The 12,780-nt window shown below is 35.8% G+C and overlaps 1 long non-coding RNA gene across 1 annotated transcript in view; it reads left to right on the plus strand.

The window, feature by feature from the left end:
- Positions 1-12,780, plus strand: part of LOC133523631 (uncharacterized) — a 25,638-nt gene continuing 12,858 nt past the window's right edge. Inside the window, exons 1-14 of the long non-coding RNA XR_009800251.1 lie at positions 1-135; positions 319-411; positions 616-695; positions 1,513-1,545; positions 3,931-3,970; positions 4,736-4,821; positions 4,997-5,053; positions 5,238-5,307; positions 5,563-5,622; positions 5,813-5,881; positions 6,143-6,186; positions 6,379-6,420; positions 8,668-9,002; positions 9,709-10,082. This is a non-coding gene — a long non-coding RNA (uncharacterized LOC133523631). The remainder of the gene's footprint in view (positions 136-318; positions 412-615; positions 696-1,512; positions 1,546-3,930; positions 3,971-4,735; positions 4,822-4,996; positions 5,054-5,237; positions 5,308-5,562; positions 5,623-5,812; positions 5,882-6,142; positions 6,187-6,378; positions 6,421-8,667; positions 9,003-9,708; positions 10,083-12,780) is intronic.

Here is a 12,780-nt window from a genome sequence, read left to right on the forward strand (position 1 = left end):
GTTAGTCCCTTTTAATATCCGTTTTGTGAAATGAGGTGAGTCAAGTGGTTATTACAGAACATGTGGTGTTTTTTCTTTACTCAATTTGTTTTATATTTCAGGGGTGGATTGGAACTTGCTGCTATAAACTAAAAGGTGAGCTTAATATGTAAATCACCCATATATTTTTGATAATTCTTTTTGAAATGATGATTTTAATTATAGTCTCGTTCGTATGAACTAAATGATTTTAAATATACCACCTTACTGAATCTTGTTACTTTAGCATCAAAATTTTTAAACTCTTTATTTGTTACTTATGCAAGAAAAATATTTCAGGTTCGCATTCATGAAACAAACAAGATGATGAAATACTTGATAATGGAATAAATTAAACTAAGGAGCTGCCTGGAGACTTATTACCTCTTTATGGTGAGTAAAAGTAATTGAATAAAATTTGGATATTTTGTAATTTGTAGACAGTAGCCAACAGTTTAAATGATGAATATATATTTATAGTCTCGTTCGTATGAAAATGTATGATTTCAAACTTACCACCTTACTGATAAATCTTCTTATTTTGTTTTATTTCGTTCAGGGGTAGTCTGTGGATTTTAATTAATTTATACATTTCAGTTACCACAAGTGAAACTGGCTAAGAGAGGTGAATCTAGTTCCTGTGGCCAGACTGAATACGATGCACATCTAAAAAATAGGTAACTATGCATTTACTTTTTAAGGTTATGTAGTCAGAATCAGAACTTATCAAATCATTTCTCATCTTGGTATGTCTGTCAGTCTACCAATATGCCACCAGCATTTAATTATAGCCAGGTCCACACAGAGTGAGCATACGCACGAGGCAATTTCCTCACGCAAAAACCGGCCAGTGTACACATGCCTCGGGCGAGGAAAACGCACGTGCCGCCTCGGCCTTTTCCTCGCCCGAGGCACATCTACACTGGCCGGTTTGTGCCCGAGGACATTGCCTCGCACGTACGTGCTCGCTTGTTCGCTCTGTGTGGACCCGCCTAATGATTTAGATTTGATTTAATTTTAGAATAGAATAGTTTTATTCATAAACAAAACAAATTAATTTGTAGAAAGAATAAAGTGTTAATATTGCTGGTGACTTCCAGATTATAAATGATGCATTCTTATTATCCCTCATAGGGATATAATTAAATATGAGCTATGTAATAATAAGCAACATGTGTGTTAACAAACCAAGCTACTTTGCCTGTCAATTTCCATTTGTCCATTTCATGTAGCTTCTAAACTATAGGTAATGATAATAATTAGGATATATACTTGCTTGACCCTGCCAAAGCCGATGTGTGAACAGGTCTACTGTCATGCGTGACTCTGGTCAGGAACATTATCACACTCCGTGTAAGTTGTGTGATCTCATGGCCACATAACCAAGGGTTGAGTGTGACAACTATTGACACAAATTGTTAGATACAGATTATGTCATATCATATTATTCTTTTGCATTTCATTATAGTATTATGTGTTATTTTGTTGTTCCAGATCCTAATGAGGATAAACCAGAAGAGCTATTAGGTAAGTGTTAACGACTTAATTAACCCTACAGGTGGCATACTATACAAATATAGTGAACAATCCTTTGCCATCGTATTTTCTCGGAAACATTCGTATTTTTCATACTACTTCAGTCAACCTCGGTCCTTTTTTTACTGGGACTGAAATAGCATAACGCGTTCGTCCGTACATCACTTACAGTTGTTAGAATTGTAGCTTTCTGTCAATTCAATATTCTAGACATTCTCACTGTGGGAGTTGGACACATAGTGTAACAATAATTTTACTCAAACAAAGCAAACTTAACTCTTAGGCCAGGCAACAAATGCTCAAAAAAGTTATGGAGGGAAATGCTTGGAACACAATTCTTAACTTTGTAACTTTCTTTGAACTAGTAAGGAGGTGAACATATCAGTTCCCGCCTTTGAGCCCAGGGAGAAAGGGGGATTCAAAGGTCCCATTTTTCGATTATATCTTGGAAACTATGCATCTTAGCGACATGAGAACTTCAATGGAAGTTGATTAAATTCGTTTTATTTAGTCAAGTTTTTCGATATCTTGTCTCGTTTTTGAGATATCCACTCTTGAAAGTTTATTTGGGGCCCTCAATTTGATCTTGATATCTTCATCAGTGAAGCTGCTTAGGACGTGTTTGGTATAGTTTTCATATATATCGGGTGCTAAATTAATTATGGTATCACATTGACGCCATTCCGAAGTAAAAAAAAAAATGTACTGTTAAATGTAAATGTAATGTATGTCAAAGTACGTCACGCTTAAACGGCTGAACCGATTTCGTTGAAATGTTTTTTTTATTATTGAGAAACAAACAGTCTTAAAATAAACATATGAGCAACTTAGCTAATAGCTACTACACATTGATTTGGTTATAGACCTATAGTTTCCTAATTTTAAATTTCGATGTACAATTGAAATAGTACATTACGATACAAGTGCGAAAAATAGGAAATTCAAAACGAGTGGCGATAAATTAAAACACGACCAAAGGGAGTGTTAAATCGACACGAGTTGCGAATTACCTATTCGCACATGTATCGTACAACGTTTTACAGTACATATGGCCCTTTAAATGTTCGGCACAGTAACGTAATATGCTAATTTTCGCACTAGTGCGATAAAGTAGCACCATATATATGTACAGTAAAAATAATAATAGTGTAAACTTATAGTGTACATAACAAAAGCGTAAATGTATATAAAAAATATATATGGGTCAGTCCGCGGTGACGGGTGGCATTTCATCTCGAACGTTGGCTCCTAACTTTATGCACAGTATGGTTAATTACACGACTGCTTTACTGTTGTATAATTCTCACTGTAATGTATGTATATTATAAGAAAAAAATGATATAAATATTTACAAGTAAAGATATGACTGTTCAAAGTCATGTGACGGGTGTGACGTCAACTATTGCACGTATCACAACCTATGTTACGTGATATGCACGACGAAATTAAAGATTTTTTTTTAACTTAATCATAATTAATGTGTTTAAAAAGAAATGATTATTTTATTTCTATGGTTTAAAGATAAAAAAAATATGTGTTGATTTTTTAAATTAATTATTATTACCTATGACGGGTGTGACAGAACATTGTGACGGGTGTGACAAGTTGAATTAAGTGAAAAAATAAAGGGTTAATTCATAACAATCATTAAGTATTTATTATTATTACATTTATCACTTTTACAAGAAATTATTGTTTATAAACATCAATAGCCTCGTCAAATTTGTAATAAATGCGTTAACCGTTTGGAACCAACACAGGTGAAGGCAATTTTTCTACTATTTGCTCATAAACATAATTATCGGCAACTTTAAATAAATGTCCACTGTCGTCACTTATCGTATGCACGTCTTAAATAAGTTACAGTGATTTCGCCTTCTTCGCTGTTGATTCTTTTCTAATTTTTGTTTGGTTTTTAACAAAATTCTTTCTTATCTCTTTCTTTTTACACAAACATTCTCAGCTTTTCAGGGTCTCTCCTCCAGGGACCTTAATACCCCCCTTCCCTCCGGCCTCGGCTCAAGGGCTACGGCCGGGGACTTTTGATTTTTTCACCTCCTAACTAGTCCAAACAAAGTTACGAACTCAAAAATTGTGTTCCAAGCCCTCTATACCTTCTTGTTGCTTGGTCTATCTATGAAGATAGTCGACTATTATGAAATAGTCTGTGAAATGTATGACCCTGCCAAAGCCGATGTGTGAACAGAACTACTGTTGCGCGTGACTCTGGTCAGGAACATTATCACACTCCGTGTAAGTTGTGTGATCCCATGGCCGCACAACCAAGGGTTGAGTGTGACAATCATTCTTACACTCGTATTCCGAATGAATTATTCATATTACTCTTGAAATTTTAATTACTTTATATTGTTACAGATTGAATTTGTGCATGAGATCAAACCAGAAGTGATATTTGGTAAGTTTTTTTTTTTTTATGGATTGACATTAATATACAATTTTTTAATGGGTAATGGTAATAGATCGCGGCCCAGGAGCAGATTTCGTCAGTCATCGCCTCGCGGCTGACACTGTCAGACGATAGGTTAGATGCAGTTTTAAATTTAAAAAACCGTCAGCCGGTTGTATCGCGGTGGGAAGCTGCTGTAAAATGATCATGTAAAAACTACGCGCCTTACCACTCTTATGTCCGCAAAGTATGCGTAATGGGTAAATTGCGCAATCCGTTTATTTGATTTATTTGAAACGCCTGTATATAAAGTTATGTAAAGTTTCATGATTTTGTTATTACTACCATGAAAAAGTAAAGCGCTTATTTTTTTACATGTTCATGCGACCAGGTATCATATCATCTGACAAAATATCAAACTGGAAGCGATGACAAATTATTTTTGTTTTACTTGTTCCGGTGGCTGCCATCCCTTAACCCACCAACGGAGCGGCAGCTGACGAGTTTTCGCGCGGGAGGCGATTGGTCATGAAAATCTGTTCCTGGCTCGCGGTCTATAAAAAGTGTTACAATATCAAAGTATGTTACAAAAATATTACCTCTGCAGAGTACCACCAGTACAGTAGCTAATTTGGTTTTTTAAATGATGACTATATGTATCGCCCCTGTCTGATTCTTGATGATTGATCTTTCCTGACAATATATTTTTTAATTGTTGATTTCAATTGAATCTGAAATGGATCTGAATGTTAAAGATTTGTTTTTTTTTTACAGGAATCAAATTGAACATTTAAATTTAGAATTCAATTGAAGATTGGAATATATAAATTGAAAATCTACACACCTTCATTAATTTTAAAGTGAGCATAATGTCATTAATTATTTTGTATTTTATGTATTCTTAATAATTGTGATGACTTATGTATCGCCCCTAACTGATATTTGATGATCGATTGTTCTGATAGTTAAAGATCATAAAATCAGTTTATTAGGGTAAATTCATCATCAGTATTCATTTTCTTTGTTTCTTTACAGGCAAGGACTTCTTGGTTCTTGAAGGATATAATGGAATGGCACTGGAAAAAAAAAAAGGTTAGTTTAAATATCATATTAAAAAAATAAAAAGTAATGTTATTTCAAAATACTGTGGTGACTATATGAATCGCCCGTAGCTGATGTTTGATGATTGATCTATTCTGATAATTATTTAAATAATTTCAGAAGCTCGTTTTGAAACTGAATGTAGCTAAACTAATAGATCTATTTTTGTTTTTAGAATACCGTCACAAAACTGCATAGTGAACAGAAGACCAAGGAGTGGATTTGAAAAACAAAGAATATATGAGGTTAGTTTGAATATTATACGGCTGTTCTGGCCTAGTGGGTACTTAGTCAATTTGTGTAAGAATGTCCCTCAAATATTTATTTATTACAAAATTAATGACAAATTAATTAGGTACATTAAGTACTTACAATGATGACTATTTGTATCGCCCCTGGCTGTTATTTTGATGATTGATCTGTTCTGATTGTTTAACAAAAAATATTTCTTAAGCTTTTAATAACATTATGTAAGTATATATATTCATTTCAACCTACAGGATGGACTAGTACAACTGAACGCCACTTTAGCAAAGCTGCACGACGAAAATAAGAATGAGGTAAGTTTTAAATAAAAATTAAATTACGCATAAATTATTGAAACTTTACATTATATTGTGATTTGTGATGACTATTTGTATCGCCCCTGGCTGTAGTTTGATGATTGATCTTTTCTGATATTACAAAAATTACTTGTTGAAACATAAAATGTAATACATGAAACTCAAAATCCAAATCTCTTATTTACAGGATGGTGTGCTGCATATACCAGTATGCCTAAACTACCGTGATCTATCTGGATGAGGAATTAATCCAATGGTAAGTTTTTACCTGCGATAAAGTATAGGAATAATAAAATTACAGTACACGAGAACCTGAAGCAGCCTATTTGTAAGTAAATGACTCCTCATGCAGGATGTAGCATCTCGACCCTCAGTATTGTAACATATACTTACTGTGATGACTATACGTATCGCCCCTAGCTGTAGTTTGATGATTGATCTTTCCTGATTATTGAAAAAAATATAGTTTTATTTTGTGTACCAACCCTCATAATTATTTAGTTATCCTTTTTTCCAGAAGTATACAAGATGTGGCACACTTGCAAACAATTGTTGCAAAAGGTATGCTTTCTCAAAAAAGTACTTGCTTAAATGAATTGAAATACTGTTAATAAAATATTTACATGATGGTATTTACAAGCATATATCATAATATCGTTGACGAAATTTTTTCACTGATAAAATAATTGCTATGGTACAAAAAGTAGCTTTATTTGGAAAGACTTTTCTAATAATTATTATACGTTCTTTCAGATTGACTGTATGGTTCCAACTTATTAGAATGAATACTATTAGGTAAGCATTGTACTTATTCCATCTTTTTTTATTGATGCCTCCTGAATGTTAACTTTAAATTTTAACACCAACTTAAAATCAATAAGGTAATATTTAATAGTAAGTACATTATGCAACGAGGGGGGTAAGTGAAATTTTGGAAACGACGGTGGTAAAGGCCAGGCCACACCCGTTGCGTGTGCGTAGACGTGCACGTACGCGTCCCGTTGTTTTGTAAACTAAGAATTCTCATAAGATATGACACACCGCTTGCGTGACCTGCGCGCATTGCAGCTCCGACGAGACAAACCGGCTGCGTACACGCGTGGACGCAGCGGAGCGGCAACGTCGCTTCGTTACGTGCAGTGATGACGTTGTGTTTAACGGAGTTCCCTATGAGAGGGCGAACCTTCGGACACGCGCAGCTCTCTTGTCTTTATTTACAACTCTGGCGGTGCGCGTGCTGGTTTTTAATAAGGATTCCGTGATAAATGAAAAAGTAATTGAAATGGTTCGTCGATACGAATGTATTTACAACATAAAGCACAAAGACTACAAAAAAAGTAATGTGGGAACAAATCGATTTATGTACTGTTGGAATACAAGCTCAGTTTATGTATTATGAACTATTGTGCGATGAATAATATTATGTACTCTCAACTATCTCGATTGAAGTGGGACATTTTTTTTCTCTAATTGCAATAGCGGCATTAAATAGGTGACCTTGCATTAGTACGAAGCAAAGGCCTTAATGCAGTGTGTTCCAAGTTTTGACTCCTTGCTTCTATATTTTCGGGCAAGTTTTGACTCTGGAAGTCAGTTCATTTGATATTATTCGCACCATGCCGCCGTGTGTAATTTTGACAAAATTGTTCAAGCAACATGCAGCTTTTGTAAGGTGAGTATAATAACATGAAAGTAATGTCGCAGGAGTATTTTGTGTTAAAGTAAGAGGAGTGCTTCCTCTTCGTCCGATAAACTGCTGTCGAACATTGGTAGTCGTTTAGAAACTAGGAAATAATACGCAAATTTATATCGGCGGGTGTGCACGCACGACAGAGCTGCAGTGTGCGCCTGCGTGGCGTGTGCAGCACTCTGCAGCACTTGCGTTGCGTGACGTGCGCCTAACCAGGTGTGACAGGGGTGCTGTGCACGTCGACGCACTCGTGCTACGCACGCAAGCGGTGTGGCTCGGCCTTAATTAAAAAACCCGAGTTTGCAATATTCTTAACCCCAGAGTTACAATGTTTTTCATCACACTAAATTTTAAACGAAATATTTCTTAAATATGGTGACAGTACCTGGGCGACCGAGCGTTGCTCGGTTATAATATAACTATACCTGGGCGACCGAGCGTTGCTCGGTTATAATATAACTATACCTGGGCGACCGAGCTTTGCTCGGTTATAACTATTTATTGTAATATGGTGGTGTATCTTAACTACATTTTTTTACTAAATTAAACTTGTCTAAAACAATAAAAATTAAAAATTATATATAAACTTGAACATATAAAAAAAAAAGTTAGTCACCGGACGAGATTCGAACCCGTAACACTCGTTTAGCAGTCCGCGTCTTAACCCGCTGGACCAGACGGACAGTGGCCGGTAACACGAAATTAGACACCATATTCTGCGTCGAAACGTGTTTTCACGCGTGTTTTCACGCATGAAAACACGCGTTTTCCCAAACATAAGACTAATCTAGATAGATTGTATACCCCCAAAAAACCCCATATACCAAATTTCAGCGAAATCGTTAGAGCCGTTTCCGAGATCACAGAAATATATATATATATATATATATATATACAAGAATTGCTCGTTTAAAGGTATAAGATATATCAAACATTCGTCCGCCATATTGTCAATACAGGTTAGGTAAAGAAGGCACAGAACTATTCGGCATTCAGCCATAATTAAAAATTATGTGAAAATATTTTAAACTGCTATTAAATTATTCAAATTAAATATTTTTAAACATTAACAGCCAAGTATATAACTCTCTAGGGAGTTATAGTTTTTTTTTTTCGCAATCCTATCTCCCGCGGGAACAATATAGGCCTTTGTCCTTCAGTACACCTGTATGAAATACGATCTTTTTCGTGCAAGTGTGATGAAAATAACTATGTGATGAACTACTTAGTTATCCCTGGCTCACTAAACCGTGGGGATAATATGGTATGGTAACATCTGATAGTCACTGAAACGAATGTACGAGACGTTTTTATTAGAATACTCTTATTAACTTACCACGCTTTATTTTAAGGTGCTGAATGAGTCTGGGCTAACACGGCTAGGGCATGGTAGACACCATGTTATCGAGGCACGTTCGTCGCCAACCTGAATTGTCACAAGTAAGTAACTATTTAACAGCCTGTATTGTCTTTCACTGGAGAGTAAAATCTTTTTCATACAGGAAAAATGATGAACTACTTAGTTATCCCTGGCTCACAAAACCGTGGGGAAAATATGGTATGGTAACATCTGAAATGACACAAAGAGAATTACAAAAGATATGTATATGAACCTGTATTAATAACAATGTTGCTTTGTTCTCGGGTCTGAACGTTGCAAACTCACAAGTTATTGGCAAGTTTCAAGGTAAATAATACCTTTCATTAAATAATTATGTATCTGATTCGCGCGTCGCTCCTATGATTGAGCGAGACAACGCTATGCGCGTATTATAGCGACATCCCTCTCGCACATCGGAGCGACGTGCCAATCGCCTTCGTGGGAGAGAACGTCCGTCGTCCGTCCGGGTCGGCCTGGGATAGCTTTACTTGCCATTTAAATTTAAGCGTAGAAGTATTAGCAGATGCAATTTCACACTAAATTTTAAACGAAATATTTCTTAAATATGGTGACATATATCAAACAATTCGTCCGCCATATTGTCAATACAGGTTAGGTATTGAAGGCACAGAGCTATTCGGCATTCAGCCCCAATTAAAAATTATGTGAAATTATTTTAAACTGCTATTAAATTATTCAAAACAAATATTTTTAAACATTAACAGCCAAGTATATAACTCTCTAGGGAGTTATAGTTTTTTTTTTTTTTTTTTTGCAATCCATAACTCCCGCGGGAACAATATAGGCCTTTGTCCTTCAGTACACCTGTATGAAATACGATCTTTTTCGTGCAAGTGTGATGAAAATAACTATGTGATGAACTACTTAGTTATCCCTGGCTCACTAAACCGTGGGGATAATATGGTATGGTAACATCTGATAGTCACTGAAACGAATGTACGAGACGTTTTTATTAGAATACTCTTATTAACTTACCACGCTTTATTTTAAGGTGCTGAATGAGTCTGGGCTAACACGGCTAGGGCATGGTAGACACCATGTTATCGAGGCACGTTCGTCGCCAACCTGAATTGTCACAAGTAAGTAACTATTTAACAGCCTGTATTGTCTTTCACTGCTATATCTACATTTGTATTCTTTGAATAAATGCTGTAGGAGAGTAAAATCTTTTTCATACAGAAAAAATGATGAATTACTTAGTTATCCCTGGCTCACAAAACCGTGGGGAAAATATGGTATGGTAACATCTGAAATGACACAAAGAGAATTACAAAAGATATGTATAATGAACCTGTATTAATAACAATGTTGCTTTGTTCTCGGGTCTGAACGTTGCAAACTCACAAGTTATTGGCAAGTTTCAAGGTAAATAATACCTTTCATTAAATAATTATGTATCTGATTCGCGCGTCGCTCCTATGATTGAGCGAGACAACGCTATGCGCGTATTATAGCCCCTCTCCCTCTCACACATCGGAGCGACGTGCCAATCGCCTTCGTGGGAGAGAAAGTCCGTCGTCCGTCCGGGTCGGCCTGGGATAGCTTTACTTGCCATTTAAAGGGTCTAGCAGGCTAAGCGAACTAGAGGTGCCCCCAACGACGGATTTGGTCATTCTTTCAGGTGGTGTACTGGCAAGTCCTAAGAACACTATGCTTAATATCAGTCCTCGATCTTCTTTTGTTTTCGAGTTATTCAGGATAATGTAAAATTATCAGCGTATCATTAAAAGTGGCATATTTTGTAAACTGTTCAAGTTAGATTAACGAAACAAAATTATATTTGATAATAATAAAATAGGCTACAAAATACATATTTTTAACCCACGGCATGTACTTATACTTCATTGTGTAAAAAAACATTTTATTTTTCTTCAGATTTATTTTTTTACTTTTCGCGGAGGTACACCTCCAGAAAAAATATGCATGGATAGCCACTAGTACCCGCTACATACACATATAAAAATATTTGCGTAAATCTTCGTGCGTCATGTCAAAAAGAAATCGAATAAGTAGTTAGGAGCATATGTAAACAAAGTACTAGTGCAGGGTATAGATAAGTTAGTATGTAGGTGTGTAACCTTTTTTATAAACCTATTTATAATGCATCGACGATGACATGTCAACGTTGATAACATTTGACACATATTCTAGCTGCATATGTTTTATTTGCATTTTGTGTTAGAAAATGGATAACACTAAGTGTAAGTCTTGTGAAAAAACATTAAAAAATATTGAGGGGATACTAATTTCCCCTCCCTCCCTTTTTGCCCTCTTGCGCATGAGAGGAGGCCTGTGCCCAGCAGTGGGACGAATATAGGCTGAATTAGTAGTATTAGTACTAATTTCAAATCGTTCCTCTGAATCACACACAAAATTATCATCATCGGATAAATTATAATCGGACGCGTCGGAGGTTGCAGACGAAGAGCCAGCATCGCCAAGTGCTGTGCTGCTACACGTAGACGTTGATGCTACTACTTTATGTTTATACACCAAAAGTCGACACTTACCACACAAAATATCATTGATATAAATTAGCTTATTAGTGCATTTGCTATATAAATCAGCCTCTTGACCAGTTTTTATGCATTTTTTCTTCCCATCAATATTTTTTAATGTTTTTTCACAAGAGTTACACTTAGTGTTATCCATTTTCTAACACAAAATGCAAATAAAACATATGCAGCTAGAATATGTGTCAAATGTTATCAACGTTGACATGTCATCGTTGATGCATTATAAATAGGTTTATAAGAAAAGGTTACACACCTACATACTAACTTACCTACACCCTGCACTAGTACTTTGTTTACATATGCTCCTAACTACTTATTCGATGTTATTTTTTTTTGACATGACGCACGAAGGTTTACGAAAATATTTTTATATGTGTATGTAGCGGGTACTAGTGGCTATCCATGCACATTTTTTCTGGAGGTGTACCTCCGGGAAAAGTAAAAAAATAAATCTGAAGAAAAATAAAATGTTTTTTTACACAATGAAGTATAAGTACATGACGTGGGTTAAAAATGTGTATTTTGTAGCCTATTTTATTATTGTCAAATATAATTTTGTTTCGTTAACCTAACTTGAACAGTCTACAAAATATGCCACTTTCAATGATACACTGATTATTTTACATTATCCTGAATAACTCGAAAACAAAAGAAGATCGAGGACTGATATTAAGCATAGTGTTCTTAGGACTTGCCAGTACACCACCTGAAAGAATGACCAAATCCGTCGTTGGGGGCACCTCTAGTTCGCTTAGCCTGCTAGACCCTTTAAGCGTAGAAGTATTAGCAGATGCAATTTCACTTCTCATGCTCGTAAAATTGACATTTAAGTCGCGTGTAAGCGAAATAAAATTGCTGATTATGCTCTAAGGCATAAAGTAAAATCATCTATTACGACCCTTACGCAGTGGCTTACTTGAGCGAATAACTCGCGATGCGACGCGGCGCGGCGCCGGCGACCCAACGGCATTCGGAGATCGCCCGCGTAGGACACTTCCATAGGTATCAAAGGATTTAATTCACCCGCGCCGCGCCGCTCGCGATCTCCGAGTTATTCACTCACGTAAGTCGACACCTTATAAACTTAGCAATAAAATTCAAATTCTGCCAGACAAACTGCCAGCCCTGCTGGCGCAACCCCGACCGGGCCGAGTACGATTTTCTTTAGTCTTGAACAAATACGGTAGAATAACCTAAAATCTTGGATTTGTGTTGTAAATTCTCCTTGCAATCGAAGTGAAAAGCAGAGTGTATAACTCGGGCATAAATATCCATTTTATCCTCGATTAGGGTTTCTCGATTTTTTATTTTTGAGGCACGGGAATTCTTTACCAGGATTTCTCGAGTTTCTAGAGTATCTCGACAAATTTTGATAGTTTCCAAAAACAATACTTTTTTTTTTTTCATTTTTGTTTATTGCTAATCAAATTCATAGAGGAGTCGTAGGTTACATTAGATCAATAATGTAACAGATGGTTTTAGTTACCATATATTGCACTAATTATTAAAAATTCAACTTATAATTTAAAAAAATTAAAAAGCTATAG

This window comes from Cydia pomonella, chromosome 12 (genome assembly GCF_033807575.1).
Source record: "Cydia pomonella isolate Wapato2018A chromosome 12, ilCydPomo1, whole genome shotgun sequence".
Taxonomy (NCBI): Eukaryota; Metazoa; Arthropoda; class Insecta; order Lepidoptera; family Tortricidae; genus Cydia; species Cydia pomonella.